This window comes from Protopterus annectens, chromosome 7.part0 (assembly GCF_019279795.1).
Source record: "Protopterus annectens isolate FY-2018-M chromosome 7.part0, PAN1.0, whole genome shotgun sequence".
Classification (NCBI taxonomy): Eukaryota; Metazoa; Chordata; order Ceratodontiformes; family Protopteridae; genus Protopterus; species Protopterus annectens.
In genome coordinates this window covers 1,588,683,592-1,588,699,125 of record NC_056739.1, presented here as the reverse complement: position 1 = coordinate 1,588,699,125, position 15,534 = coordinate 1,588,683,592, and the positions used below count along the sequence as shown (strand labels likewise).

Genomic DNA, 15,534 nt, shown 5'->3' with positions numbered 1-15,534 from the left:
GCCCTGTGTACTAGTCGGAGAACTACACAATGCCTGAACGTGGAATAGTATATTATGCATGTAAGATCCATAACCATCGTAGGATGGAACCTAGAAACTAATCTTAATTCAACACAGACTGGTCACACTGATGATGAATGTGTAGGCATTTGAGGTCACACTGAGACAGGCTAAGAAACTATCCATGTGTTTGAGTACAAGCAGTATAAATGGAAAATAGTTGACCTTTGATTGTTCATAGAGAATATGAAATGTTAAAACATTGCTTTTGAGACTTCTCTATTTTTTTTTCTAAAGAAGGCTTGAAGTCAGACCTTTAATTTTACCTTTTATTTTGTGTATCTTACCCAGTTGTTAAAAACGACATATGAAGAGCATTTAAAAGTTAATTAAAAGTTTTGGCTTTTTATAATAGGGAGCACAGGCATTAAGCCTGAGACACCCATTCTGAAGGTATGTTGGGCTTTGGCCACCGGTGTTGCTTCATTTGTGCCGGAGAATGGAAGTCAGAGAGAATTAGCCGAAAATCACATGAAAAAGATAATACGCTTGCTTAAGGGAAACATTTTATACTCTTAAAAGTGCTAGTCATCAGATCGATATCCTTACTGTTTGGGAACACCCTGTTTGAATGCTTTAAATTAGAAGCCACCACCAGATTTGGTATCTCCTGTGATGTTATAATGATGTTCATCATGTTTCACTGTTGCAGTCATTACTCTTGGGTTACCCTGCTGGCAGGATACCCGCAGTTGGCCTGAATTCCAAAGTCCTGAGTAGGAGAATGCTGTACTTGTTTCTTTGTCTTTAGAGCTGCTTTAGTCTTTGTCTTTGAAGCTGAAGATGGTTTAACATATAACTGTGTAGGTCTGAAGACACCCTCAGAAGCCAATGCCTGCTCAGCAGCTCCAGACCCATCTGAGAGAATGATTTCTGAGTGTCCAATACCTTGAGTATCCAGAGATTCAGTCGGCTCCATGTGGGAGTCGGAAGCGGCCTGTGGCTCTGAGGTAGCGGGTGCCAGGGGCTGCGAAAGTGCCTCACTGAGAACCGGCGACTGGCCTAACTAAGGCCTCGTCATCGGTTTTGGACCTCGGATGCCTAATCTTTTCCTTGTCCTTGCGTTTTTTGTAAACTCCGGTCATCGGCTGTTCTGACAGCATTATATAATTAAACCTTCGGCCAAAGTAATGAAATGCAAAATCGAACTGACTTAATAGTGCGTTGGTTAAATCTAGCACAAAACTGACAGCTAGCAATGTTGTGGTCAGGGCCTAGGCAAGGAATACAGTAAGAGTCAAAATCCTTATGAGGTATTTGCTTCCCACAAGAAATACAATTGTTAACTTTTTCTGACATTGGTCTGGAGCAAGAAAAAAGTTTTGCCAACGGGGTACTTAGCTTTAATGAAGATTTCAGTTCTGAAATTCGGATTTGAAAATCTCAGGAGTCGGCCGACCGGCACTTGCGAACTGATTTTGCTTTGGGCACCCCGCGGCAAAAAAGACTGAAGGAAATGGCGTCGGCTGCATCTTTTATACCCCTGGCACACTGACGTCAGGGAAGAGGCGACAGCAACCAACGCCGGACCAGGACTTTGGAATTCAGGCCGACTGCGGGTAGCCTGCCAGCAGGATAACCGAAGAGTAATGACTGCAACAGTGAATACACTCGAACATCTACATTTATGGTAGGTACACAACTGTACTATTTCCTCCCTTCTGGGAATATGATGTTATTCATGTTTCACTGTTGCAGTCATCACATTTGGGTTATCTGCCTGCAAGTAGCCCTCAGCTGGCCTGAATACCAGAGTCTTCGGATTTCTGCGTCAGATGCTGTTGCTTCTTCCATCACGTCAGGTCGTCAGGGGTATAAAACATGCAGCTAATGCCATTACATCAGTCTTTCTTGCTGTGTAGTGCCAGAAGCAGAAGCAGTTTGCAAGTGCCGGTCGGCCGACTCCTGAAATTTTTGTTTTCGAGTTTCAAACCCAAAGTCTTCAAAAAAGCTAAGTACCCCATTGGGGATCCTTTTTCTTGCTCTAATCAATGTCAGTAAAAGTTAACAATTGTCTTACCTGTGGTAGGAAGGTATACACTTCTGCTACTTTGGCCGTCAGGGCTTTAAATTGCCAGTTTCATATGTTAAAGTATCAGCAGCACGTTATGGGGCTATTTAAACAGAAAATTATGTTGATTCCCGACTGTACTGAACACAAAGAATTACAGGATTTAATACATTCTGCAGAACAAGTTGGTAAACATACTTTGCAATGTGGTTTTGACGCTTTAGAAGCATCTTGCAGGGCTGCTGTCACTGGGTCTGTACTTAGAAGGCATGCTTGGCTTAAGGAACAAAACTTGCCAGATCATGTAAAAGCTAAATTACTGGATGCTCCCTTAAACCAAGATCGCCTTTTTGGCAACAAAGCAGAAGTCCTCAAAAGGATGAAGGAAAAAGCTAAATCTATGCAAACTGTTAAAGATTTCGTACAAATACAACCTCCCAGATTCAGTAGGCATTGGCCTTCTAAGAACTGGTCCTTTCCCAGTCCCTGCTAGGCCTAATCAGTCCAAACCCAGGAACAGCAGACCACCTAGGCTACAGTCTCAGGCTTTGCATAAAACTAAGCAGTGGGGGGCTCCCACTTCCAAAGCAGGGAGTAGTAAGCCACCCCCCTACGGAAAAATGGCACAATAACTTGACCTTAACCCTTCCAAGCCCTGCTCTACTACCTGCTCCCTTAGGAGGAAAGCTCGCTCTGCATGCAAAAAACTGGGAACTCATTACCCAGGACAATTGGGTTTTGAACATAGTTTCCCAAGGATACAGATTCCACTTTCACACCCTACCAACACCAAATGGTTGGCCAGACCTACCCCCAAATCAATGGGCAGAGGCCCAACAGCATGTTCTCTCTGTCCTCAATATCAGGGCTATTCAGCTTGTCCCAGCAGAACAAAGGGGACAAGGCTTTTATTCAAGACTTTTTCTGGTACCCAGAAAAGACAACTCCTGGCATCCTATCCTGGACCTCTCTATTCTCAACACCTTTCTGGTAGTTCCAAAATTCTAAATGCTAACTCTGCAACAGCTTCTTCCCATGCTAGCCAAGGATGCCTGGCTGCTGGCAACCCTAGACTTAAAGGAAGCTTACCTGCACATCCCAATAAGGGAATCATGCAGGAAATACCTACGCTTCAGGGCAGGCTCCATGCGCACCATCAGTTCTCTGCACTTACCTTTAGCTTATCTACTGTGCCCAGGGTATTCACAAAGTGCCTAGCTCCAGCCATTGCATTTTGCAGGCAGAGAAATATCCAAATTTACCCGTATTTGGACAATTGTCTGATTCAGGCAGAAAGCCAGAAGTTGCTATTACAACACCTGGCATTTGTAAAGAAACTTCTAACCTCACTGGGGTACACCATCAATGAAAAGAAATCTCACCTAGTACCCTGCCAACAGATTGTATTCCTGGGAGCAAGCTTGAACACAACTTCCCAGATGGCATTCCTCACTCCAGAGAAACAAGTTTACTTGACAACCTACTTCAAAATAATTGGCCACAAAACCCCAGCTGTCTGCAGGGAAAATACTGCAAGCCCTGGGGTTCATGGACTCTTGCATGTTACTAATTCCATATGCAAGACTGCATATGAGGAAACTCCAATGGTATCTAAAAAGCCTATGGTGTCAACATTCTCAGGACCTGGAAACAATGATTTCCGGCATTCCTTGTAACAAGACAAAGTTCCTTTGGTGGGCAGAGGCCTGCTACCACAACAATGGGCTTCCTTTCACTCTCCCCCCTGCCGTCCAAACCCTAACAACAGATGCATCAGATCATGCATGGGGGGCTCAAATGGAACCAGAGACAGATGCACCTGTATATCAATCAAAAAGAAATGTTAGCTGTACAGAATGCTCTGACAGCCTTCAAAGACCTCATTCTTCCAGGACAACTATTGGTAAAGACAGACAACACCACAGTTATGTGGTACATAAACAAGCAGGGGGGAACCCACTCGTACCCTCTCTGCAGACTAGTCATGGCTCTGTGGAACACAGCCTTGAGCTACCAAGTACACCTGCAAGCTCAATTCCTGCCAGGCATACTAAATTCACTGGCAGACGACTTAAGCAGAAATCTCATGGACCCACACGAATGGAAACTAGAAGCCAAAATATTCAACCTCTTGAGGAACAAATGGGGGACTCCAGAGATAGATCTGTTTGCCTTCCCTCAGAACTACCAATTGAACAAATTCTGCACAAGAACTCCCCACAGCCAAGCTTGGAAAGTGGATGCCCTGTCCTTTACCTGGGAAAGCCTCTCAGTTTATGCCTTCTCCCCTGCCACTCATCTCGAAGGTTCTACTAAAGATCAAACAGAACAAGCCAAGGACAATACTGATTACACCAGACTGGCCACGCCAGCACTGGTACCCCCTCTTGCGCAGTATGACACTGCTACAACCGTGGAACCTGCCTCAGACCCCCTTCCCTGCTGTCCCAGCAGGCGGGCCAGATTCTGCACCCTCAGCTTCAAACCCTGAACCTTGCAGCCTGGCTAATTCCTTGAACTCTCCCTTAGCATCCCTCAGTAAGCAGGTACTGGATGTCATTCTGGAGGCAAGGAGGCCTAGTACTATTAAATCCTATGCTGAAAAGTGGAAAAGATACTGTTCCTGGAGCCTGGTTCAGGGGATGGGTGCAACCTCAGATTCTACAGTACTTAACAGAAATGCTCCACAGGGCCTATCCTTTTCGTCAATTAAAATTCATGCCTCTGCCATTTCAGCACATTATAATACAGAGCCACCCCTTTTCTCTCACCCCTTGCTAAAGCAATTCCTTAGAGGGGCCAAACATTTAAGATGCCCCAGGAGAGCTCCCACTCCAGCCTGGGACCTTAACTTTGTATAGGAAAAGCTCACTCTTCCCCCCTTTGAACCAGCAGCTACAGCTGAGTTGAAATTCCTTTCTTGGAAAGCATCCTTCCTTCTAGCCATCACTTCAGCAAGAAGAGTGTCTGAATCACAGGCCCCCTTGGCAGTGGAACCCTTCATTACCTTCCATGCGGGCAGGGTTTCCCTCAGGACTAATCCATCCTTTATGCCCAAGGTGGCTCTAAACCAGTCCATTCATTTGACTACTTTTTTCCCTAATCCTGAAAATAAAGGGGAGAGGATACTGCACTCTCTGGATGTGCACAGACAGCTTAGATTCTATTTTGACAGGACTAAGCCTCTCAGAAAATCTGACCAGCTGCTAGTTAGCTTTGCTGCAGGGGCACAGGGGAAGACTATTTCAAAGCAAACCATTTCCAAGTGGATAGCCCATTGCATTCATTTTTGCTACAAGCACCATGGGAAACCTCCCCCACAGGGGATAAGATCACATTCCACCAGGGCTGCATCTACCTCTACGGCATTTTTCAGAGGAGTCCCTACCAAGGACATCCTGGAAGCTGCTACCTGGAGCTCTGTACATACTTTCACCAAACATTACCACCTGCCTATCTTTTCTAAATCCAGAGCTGGATTTGCCACAGCAGTCTTACAGTGCCTGATTGCTAGCCCTAATGCTCCCTAACTACCTCCACCCTTCCTTAGCTTTGGGAATCAACCCAAATGTGATGACTGCAACAGTGAAACATGAAGAACATAATACAGTTGTGTACACTTACCATAAATGTAGATGTTTGAGTGTATTCACTGTTGCAGTCCTGGTTACCCTCCCTCCAACCCCCTGACTTCTCTTGACTTTTACCTTTCCTTCTTATTTGGCATATATTATATCATGTGTATTTGCTTTTTGCTGGGAGTGTTCCATACCATATAATTGCTTCCTATTGTGGGGGTACCTGACATCTGGGGCAAGAAAAACTGATATAATGGGGTCGGCTGCCTGTTTTATACCCCTGATAACCTGACATCATGGAAGAAGCGACAGCATCCGATGCAGAAATCCGAAGATTCTGGTATTCAGGCCGGTTGAGGGCTACCTGCAGGCAGATAGCCTAAATGTGATGACTGCAACAGTGAATACACTCGAACATCTACATTTATTGTAAGTTTACACAACTGTACTTTATTAGTGTTGTAAACTGGCTGTTAATAAGTGATTGATCTAGGGGTATAGCTGAGCTCGTATATATTTTAAATTTTGTTATGTATAGTTTTTCATATTGATGTAAAGTATTGTTTTTTTATTATTTCCTCTGTTTAGAAGTTCTGGTTACTGCATATGGTTATTGCCATATTTTATTTAAAATATAACAATCCTTATTGAGAGTTAAAATATTGAACCTTTATACCCTAAGCTCACTAGTATTTCAAGCTGCAAACTGTGAACATGTACATTGTACATACACTATAATACTGCTCATTTCACTACCACTAGGACAAATTCTCAAAATCCTCTGTCAGTTGATTTGGATTCTAGCTAACTGGCCAGCTAGGGTTGAGAATGTATAATTTCTGACTCAAGTGAATACCAAATATTTTTGCAAGTTCTGTACTATATTTGTTCTTCAGATCTACCTTTTGTAATAAATCCTTCAAACTTCTATTGGATTTGTGACAGTGAGGGACGTCGTGGTCTGGACCTAAGAAAATGACGCAGTAAGAATGTAAGTCTCGGTGTGGTATTTGCTTTTCACAGGCGAGACAATTGTTAACTTTTTCTGACATCGGTTAGGGCAAGAAAAAAGGATCCCCAACGGTGTACTTGGCTTTAGAAGACTTCAACTTCAGTTCGGAAGACTACAGACCCATGAGTTTAACCAGCTTCATCTGCAAGGCCATGGAAAGAATTATCATAAACTGCATCAGCAAGGACATAGGCAACCTCCAAACACTGGACCCATCCCAGTTTGGCTTTAAGTGTAGATCATGCTTATTAAACCTGGTAGACCTCTTTGAGAATGTCACCAAAGCCATGGACAAAGGTAAGACAGTGCACACAGCCTATCTCGACTTTGCAAAGCCTTTCAACACAATTACCCACTCTGGCATCATTGAGAAACTCTCCCAGAGAGGGATTAATAATTACGTTACTAGATGGGTAGCCATTTGGGTGACCGACAGAACACACTGTGTCAAAATTGGTGACTCCACCACCACCAATAGACCCATCACTAGTGGAGTACCACAGGGGTCTGTGCTGGGCCCCTTACTATTTGGCATCTATTTCTCAGATGTCCAGGCGAAAGTAGATGGCCTTTGGCTCACCAGCTTTGCTGATGATTGTAAACTAGGAACAATCATTGAGTCCCCCAACAATGTCAACATATTACAAGAAGGGCTAACACAAACAGGTGATTGGTGCCAAAGCCATGGTCTAAAACTAAATGCAAAAAAAATGCATTATTATTCCCTTTGGCAAAATAGAATTCCATACAAATTACAAAACTGACAACACCCCAGTGAGTTCCAAACCAGTAGTGCAAGACTTGGGAACACCGGTGGATAGCAGTCTGATCTTTGACCACCAAGTTGTCATAGGGATAAGGAACATGTTCTATATAGTGCACCTCATAAGCAAGGGGATAGCATCCAAGTCAAGGGATGTTATAACTCCACTGTACTCCACCCTCATCAGACCACTAATAGAGTGTAATGCACCTTTTTGCATATACCTCACCAGACACCTGCAGCAGCTGGAGAGACTTCAGAGGTTTCTCACTAAGAAAATACAGAAACTCAAAACCATGACCTTCATGGACAGGTTGAAAGCCCTGTCACTTTACTCTGTATTGTGTAGACTGCTGAGAAGTGACTTGTACCTGGTCTATAGTGCAGTCTCCAACCCTACCCTAATGGAAATGCTGCACATCCATAAGTCAAATGGCTCAAGAGTCACTCACTCTAGGGATCTCAGCCTAGCTTGTGCCATGAACAGATCATGCTGGAGAGACATATATGTCTCCCAAAGACTGCAGCTTCCCTGGAATAGATTCCCTACTCACATAAAACAGAGCTCCTCACTGACCCTATTCAAATGCAACCTACATAATTGGCTGGGAGACAACATTTTTGCCGCTGTGGTGGCACCCATGTCCCTTATTGGCAGTGGTAGCCGGTGTTGATCAGAGACCCACTCTGTTCATAAATTTGTTCTGTGAAGTTCATAAATTTTTTCTGTGAGCTACCTAAAAAAGAACAAATTGGAATACTTGGGATTAACATTGCTAGGCTTGTAAAGGCTGTACGCCTGCCAATAATGCTCCTGAAGTTCCAGAAAGTCATCAACTTGTCTGCCTCGTTGCCCCATGTCTGCCTGGTCAATAACTGCAAATTTAAAACCACGGGACGAATTTTGTTCCAAGTGTTTATACGACTCGTGCCTCGCCTCTTTTTTTTTGTCATACATATGCTGATAAATTCTTTTCCTAGGACTGAGTTTAGTCTTGCCTATATAAAATATGCTGCAGGATCCACACAAAGCTAGATAAACAACCCCCTTACTACCACGATAGTATCTCCTCCATAATCTAATCTCTCCACAGCCTTCCACAAAAAAGGAAGCTCCTTCCCTAATATAGGGGCACTGGGAACAATGGCCACATCTGAACATCTTCCCCTCTCAGTACCTTTTACTGGCCTCTCCAGTAATGTTTTAAAACATGAATCTTTTTTATACACAGTAACAGGTTTTTCACCCACTACTTCCAAATATTCCTGCTCACCTGAATGCCTTCTAATTCCTTTGAATAATAGACTTTAATCCATAAAAACACTTTTGTATGTCAAAATGAGGGCCCTATTGTACAACCGAGGGTTAACATTCATTTGAACACAACTAAATTTGGCCATAGCTCTAAGCCCTAATAATGGTACAAAGTGGCCTGGTCTTCTGTTTTCTTTCACCTCATTAAAAATATTAGACAAAAAGGACTCGGGATATCCCCTTAAAACTAAAATTTTTCTCAACTTATTACTTTCTAATTGAAACTCTGCCTCATCCGTAGTCATACCGGCCAACATTACACACTGCCTTTTCACAAGGGCTTTCCTCTGATGCACAGGATGCATACTCTCAAAATGACAAAAACAGTTCAAATACGTAGGTTTACAGTATATGGTAGATTCAAAACACTTTTTTCCTTTTCTTATTTCTAATAGTAATATCAAAAATATTAACAGAATCACCCTGAATATATGTAAAATGCACTAAACCCAACAGGGTAAAACCACTAAAAATAAACAACCAAAAACACAAAATTCACAGACTGCACCAAGCCATTAGTTTTGATGGTGAAAGCGCTTAGTATTTGGGAGCCTTGTTCAGCTCTTCATTAAACCGGCTTGGTGCAGTCTGTGAATTTTGTGTTTTTGTTTGTTTATTTTCACCCTGAATATACATCACATACCTTAAAAATTCAGTCGTAGTGTTCAAATAATCAAAAAATTCCTGTAGCCTATCGTCCTGACCATCTCTGCATAAAAAAATCATATCATCCAAAAAGCACCCATAGAAAACCCAACTGTCCTTTAAATTCAGAGTTCAATACATACTGGATGTCCCAGTAAGAAAGGACTGCGTTGGCAAATGTGAAGGGACAAACTGCCCCATAGCCACACCTGCGTTTTGCCTAAACAACTGATTTTCAAAAATTAAATGGTTATTTTCTAACACCATAGTCATAAAGACCCTCAAATTATCTGTCAACTCCTTGTCCAAGCTGGTATAGAAACAAAGGTACTCATAAAACCATTCTATTCCTAAATCATGAGGAATAACTGCATATAAATTTTGAACGTCTGCAGTAACGAACCTCAACTCATCACTAAACAGATCATTAGAAATCTTTGATAAAAAGTCTCATGAGTCCATCAGTAAATATTGGGAACTTTGTCTGCTTGTTATTTTGATAAAGTTACCAAGGACAAAAGTGCTTAATTGGTTTATAATAAAGTATTTTGGTGGTGGCAGCTACGAAGTCTTCGCTTTCCTTCGGTACTTAAGAAATATAAGCTATTTATATTTTCCCCCAAATAACATTCCTTTCTTGCCAGCCATCCCAAGACAGATTCCTGCATCATGTCTTCTGCTCATAAAAGGTGTACAAAACCTCAGCCTTTGTCTTCTTCCCCTCAGGGTGGGAGTAAAAGGCTTTAGATATGTTTTGAAAAAGGATTTATTCTTCCAGCACTTTGTGTCTCTGGTTTCATTGTCATCATCATCATCCTGGTTTTCTTGCCACTACTCCACAGAAAAGAGAGGTATCCTATCTAGAACAGTAGTCCCTGATTTTTGTAATACACTTTAAGAGAGATGTATAAGGAGGTCAGCCCATCTAAAATAATTTGGCATCTCCTAACAGAGGAGATGAGGAAACCCTGGCTGTGCAGTTCCCACCCTAGAGAACCGTAGCTTTATAGAAGTTGCTATGGCTCTGCAGGAGAAACAGTCACTTCAGGATCCCACTTCCACAAGATGGTAGAATCATGCAGCAAATCTAATCAGATCACTTGATCAATATCACTTGTGGTAGATACTTTCTAGACTCTCTATAAATGATGACTGGATTTACCAAGGTGCATTCTGCTTGCCACATCCTTCCTAATCAAAAAAGAGACTGACAGATTTTTTTTTAATTTCCTTAATGCTTTCATTACTTCAAAAAAGCTGAAATCCAACACCGTTTACAGTGTTTATCCTTAAGAGCAGTTCTATCCATTCATCAGCCTGGGAAGCAGTTAGCCCCCCCAACACGTACATGCACAACTCTCTCTCTCTCTCTTTCTCTCCAAATCCAGCAGTCTGGGTCATAGGTTCATGGAAGGTTACTAGGCTAATGGTCACAATTGTCAGATGGACTGTTAACCCATGAGTGAATTTGTGATTAACCATCCATTGATATAGGTTGCATTTGAAGAGGATCAAAGAGAGGGGCTCTGTTTCACATGAATTGGAAGCTTATTCCAGAGAAGTGGCAGTCTCTGGGAGATGAATCTATCTTTCCAACATGACCCTGTTCATGTCGGAGGCTAGGTTGAGATCCCTGGAGCGAGTGACCCTTAGGCAGCTTGATTTACAAATGCATAACATTTACATCAGGGCTGGGTGAGAGACTGCCCAGTAAGCAGGCAGCCCTAGTTTCTTCTTAGCTGGCAACCTGGAAGTGTACTTATCAGCCAGTGGTTTTTCTAAAACTGGTAGAATTACTAGCCCTTATCTCAGTTTCTTTTTTCACACTGGTAGTGCTGAAATTAACCATCTTGGAAATCTCCTTGGTTTTTCTTTATGGTCAAAAAGTTTATGAAAGGAGTGTTGCACTTGAGACCTCCTTGAAAGCAAATTCTTCCTTCTTTGGGATCTCAGCTTTGCTCTTGAAATATTGACCTTATTTCATTTGAATTTAGCCTGAGTCAAGCCACTAGTCTCAAAATTTTCTTTGTGGAACTTAAAAGCAAGGGAGAGAAGAATAGAAATAGAATAGAGAAGAATACTTTGCATGTGCATAGGCAGCTCAGGTATGACCTTAACACAATTAAGCCTTTCAGGAAAGCTGAACAGCTGTTTAATTCTTATTCTGGGTCTAAGGGTCAACCTGTCTCTAAGCAAATGATTGCTCATTGCTTGTCCTCTGCTATTATTTTTTCATTACTCCCAAACTGATAAATCTATTGCAGTCAAGGTTATGGCACATTCCACCAGAGCCTTATGCTTGTTGCTGGCATATTGGAAAGGAGTGGACTCTAGAAGCATTGTAGAGGCAGCAACCTGCTCCTCTACTCATACTTTTGCAAAGCACTACAAGCTGTATTCCTTCTCAAGTTCCAGAGCAGGCTTTGAGAGGATCATTCTCTCCAGGGGCACCCGAATCCTTATCCTTCGTTCTCTTAAGTAGGGTAAGCATTAGAAATCTACCCGCATGCTACTGTGGCAGCATGAATGATGAACATAGTACAGTTGTACAAGTCCTACTTAGCTGCAACAGTAGATGGTCAAATTTCCTACTGCCTCAGTCACAGCACCCACCCACCTCCCCCCGTACTTTATATATACTTTGATGTTATCTAACATTGCTGTGTTATTGGTTGGCTTTGGCTATTTGTGTTGGTGTTTTTTGGCTCCAAATTAGTTGGTTCCAGGCAATTCTTGCTTCTGGTCTTTCTTGGTTCTTATTAATTAGCTCTAAAAGCCTGAACAACTGACTTCCTGTAACAGTGGTTAGGCTTCCCTTGGTGGAAGAGGCTTAGTCAATCCCCTGTCACAGGGAATGTTCTGAATTCTGGAAAGCTACTAGTGTAGGTTTATGCAGACACAGAACCCATATGCCATTGAGGCAGTGTGAAATGAAGACATAATACTGTCACAGGTAAGGAGGAGTTATGCAACTGCATTTTTCTTGCATATTGTCCGCTGGAATATTTATTTATTTTTTTATTTGGTAAATGGGAGGGTGGGCTGGTGTGAAGTCTGTTTTTAGACAAGACCCAGGCCAGAAAAGCAAACACAAATTATTGACACCAGCTAGAACATTAATATTGAAAGTTACATCAGTTGTTCTTTGCAGTTGTGATACAGCAAATGTACCCATTATAGTCATACAGAGTTGAGCAAAAAGGTGGCATGTATTGATTTATTTGATCTACTAGTAATTTTCAGAGCATTTGCATCTTTTCTCAGTGGATTAGTTGGATGAGATTTTTTTTCTCTTAAATTTTTCCATTTGTATGGTAGGGAATTCCAGGTTGCTGGAGCTAGTTAAAATGCTTTCTCACTAATTAATTTTGTGAAACTGCCCTTGATGAATGACGTAATATCTACATGTGAGCCAATGCTGTCTTTGCTATCTGAATCAACAGATGGGTTATTAGATCTGATGGGATCTGACCTTGGTACCTTTTACAAGCTCTCTGATCCAGGGCTCAGGCTCCTCCCCTACCCACAGTCCCTTCCTGCCCCTACAGTACCCCAGATCTCATTTGTTGCCTGCTTGGTCAAGACACAGTTCTGAGGGCTCAGTGCTCATTTGTGAGATAAGTGCATTATTTTTACTTCAGTTAGTTTTTCCAAAGAGTTTTTATTTACACTCTGTAGTGTTACTGTTTGTTTCCTTGGGCAACCCTTAACCTTCTTCTAAGCTTTCCTCCCACTTTTCCTCTCTTACTCAAAGAACAACAAAAAAAAAGTGATGTACAGTAGTTTGTGATGATGGTTAGTTTTAAGATTTTTTTTTGCTTTGATGCAGAGTTTTGTGATTGTTGCTGTTTTCTATTATTATTTATTTATTTATTTATTTAGTAGTTATTCATTTGTTTACGTTTGTTTACCAGGAAATTCTGTCTGGACACTGGTCCTTTTTCAGCAGAGGCCCTGGGAGAAAAGCTCCACAGATTTTTATGTAAGTAATATACAATCAGTGATAAAGCTGATGACGCACAGTACAGGCGAAAACATTTGGTACAGTTATAGTTAAGAGCATTAAATTTAAACAATGCAAACTGCCATAAATTTAAGCAATGAAACTGCTTAACATTACACAGTACTAATAGGCTAAAAGCTCACAGTCTTCTTCCTCTTTCAGCTTTTCCCAGTTAGGGGTCACCACAGCGGATCACCTGTCCACTTTTGATTGGTAGTGAAGTTTTACAGTGATGAGTTGCCAGGCTGGCACCCAACCTTCCTCAGAAGGCACACACACACCCACTCATGCCTAGGACCAATTTAGAGTGTCCAATCCACCTACAGCATGTCTTTGGGATGTGGGAGGAAACCAAAGCACCCTGTGGGAACCCACACAACCACAGGGAGGACATGCAGATTCCACGCAGAAGGCACTCCAGCTGAGAATCGAACTGGAGAACCTCTTGCTGTGAAGCGGCAACGCTAACCGCTGCACCACTGTGGCCGCCACAGTAGTAGTAGGCTGATGTATACTAACTAAGCAGAGAACTAGTATATAGTAATTAAGTTAGTTAGACCGAAGTGGAGGGTGAGAGCAAAGAGAGCAGAGGGGTAGGGGTATTTAGTCAGGGTTTAGGTTTAGGGGTTTTATTATTGTTACCGTTATTGCTATGGTAATAATGTCTGACAAGGCCTCCAGATGTAACAATATGTAGTACCTATGAGCATAAAATTTCTCCTTAAAGCCCACACAGCCTGTGTATCTTGTGTTTAGGGTAGATCACTTGGACATTTGAGTGCAAGTTCTCTGCTTTCTTTGGAGCAAGGACTCTTGTGGACAGAAAAAACAAATTAGTGGTCCAAGATCATCTCCCTGCCAAAATGGGAGATTCACCTTCTGCAGGTTTTGCTTCAGGTTCTTCTTCTGAGAAGAGGCCAGAGAAATCGAAATCAACTAAAGAAAAGGAATGAGAGAAAGAAAAATTTTGCAAGAGATCGCCAGATCCATCAAGTTCTTTGGACCTTACACCAAAGACTGCAAGACTCTCGGATCCTGCCATTTATCAGCACCAGTCCAGAATACAGGCTCCATCTCGATTGTGCTGTTTTACACCGGAGACTCAGCCATCGGCTCCTCTCTCCTATTTTAAAAGACAGACTGACTTGCCTGTCCTCCAGACCACCCTCAGAGGCATCTTTGTTCATGTCGATCATTAACAAGCCAACACAAATAGGATGATGCAGAAATTTCTCTGGACACAGATTCAGATTGGGTCCTCCCAGCATCTGCACCTGTAGGGGCTCTGAGTCTGGTCCCCAATGGCTTCATGATTGATCTCTTTTCCTCTGGTCCAGCCTTTAGATATGGTCCCTATAGGTCAGAGTGATTCCTGCAGGAGGTCCTTGTCAGAGTCTAGCGCTTGGTCAGCTTCAGCTCCAGTGGTTTCCCTCACCCTTTCAACTCCATAGCCATCTGATCAGGAGTGGTCTCAGCACTGAGAGATCAGGGCTGAGAAAAAGGACTCATCTCTGAGATTTTCAGAGCCGTCGCTGCCACTGGGTTCTTCAGCTTTGATGTCTGCTTTGGAGCTAAGCCAGATTGCAGCAGGGGAAGTTCCTTCTTAAGTGTCCTTGGATCCAAGTGGACTGCCTTCTGCACCGGTCTCAGCTTCAGCTTTAGAAGCATTTGAGAGGGTTCTTTCCAGGCCAAGATACTCACTCTGAACTGTCCTGACCTCCATTTGGTCTTGTTGTTTACAGCTTGCAGTCATCCTAACAGACAAGGACAGCTAACCATATTAAGCCTTGAGGGCTGTAGTTTGATGAGTTCCCCTTCTGGTTCTGAGCCTACTGTGGTACCTCCTACTGGAGAAGTTTACGGGAAATTGACTTACAGAAGGAGACATCTTGACTCTTCCTAGGAGTCACTCACTGAGGATACTGACTTTGACGAGCGGAGAATCTTCAAGGTTCCCTCTGGAAGATGTCTCCTTCGGAGATGTCCTCAAATTGATAATACAAGGAGATGGCTGGTCCACCAGTGCCCTCTTCCTGAAGGAGTTGGTGTTCCTCTAGACTTTTGGGGCTGGCTCATTTACCTCCCTGATGGTCCAGACCGCTTATGAGCTCATTGATTTGGGCTCTCAGTGGGCTTGGAAGGAACTC

General features: G+C 42.7%; 1 protein-coding gene across 1 annotated transcript in view; it reads left to right on the top strand.

Annotated features, from left to right (window-relative positions):
• The window catches only part of CARD19 (caspase recruitment domain family member 19), a 505,512-nt gene that overhangs the window by 239,194 nt on the left and 250,784 nt on the right, over window positions 1-15,534 (top strand). The window lies entirely within an intron of this gene.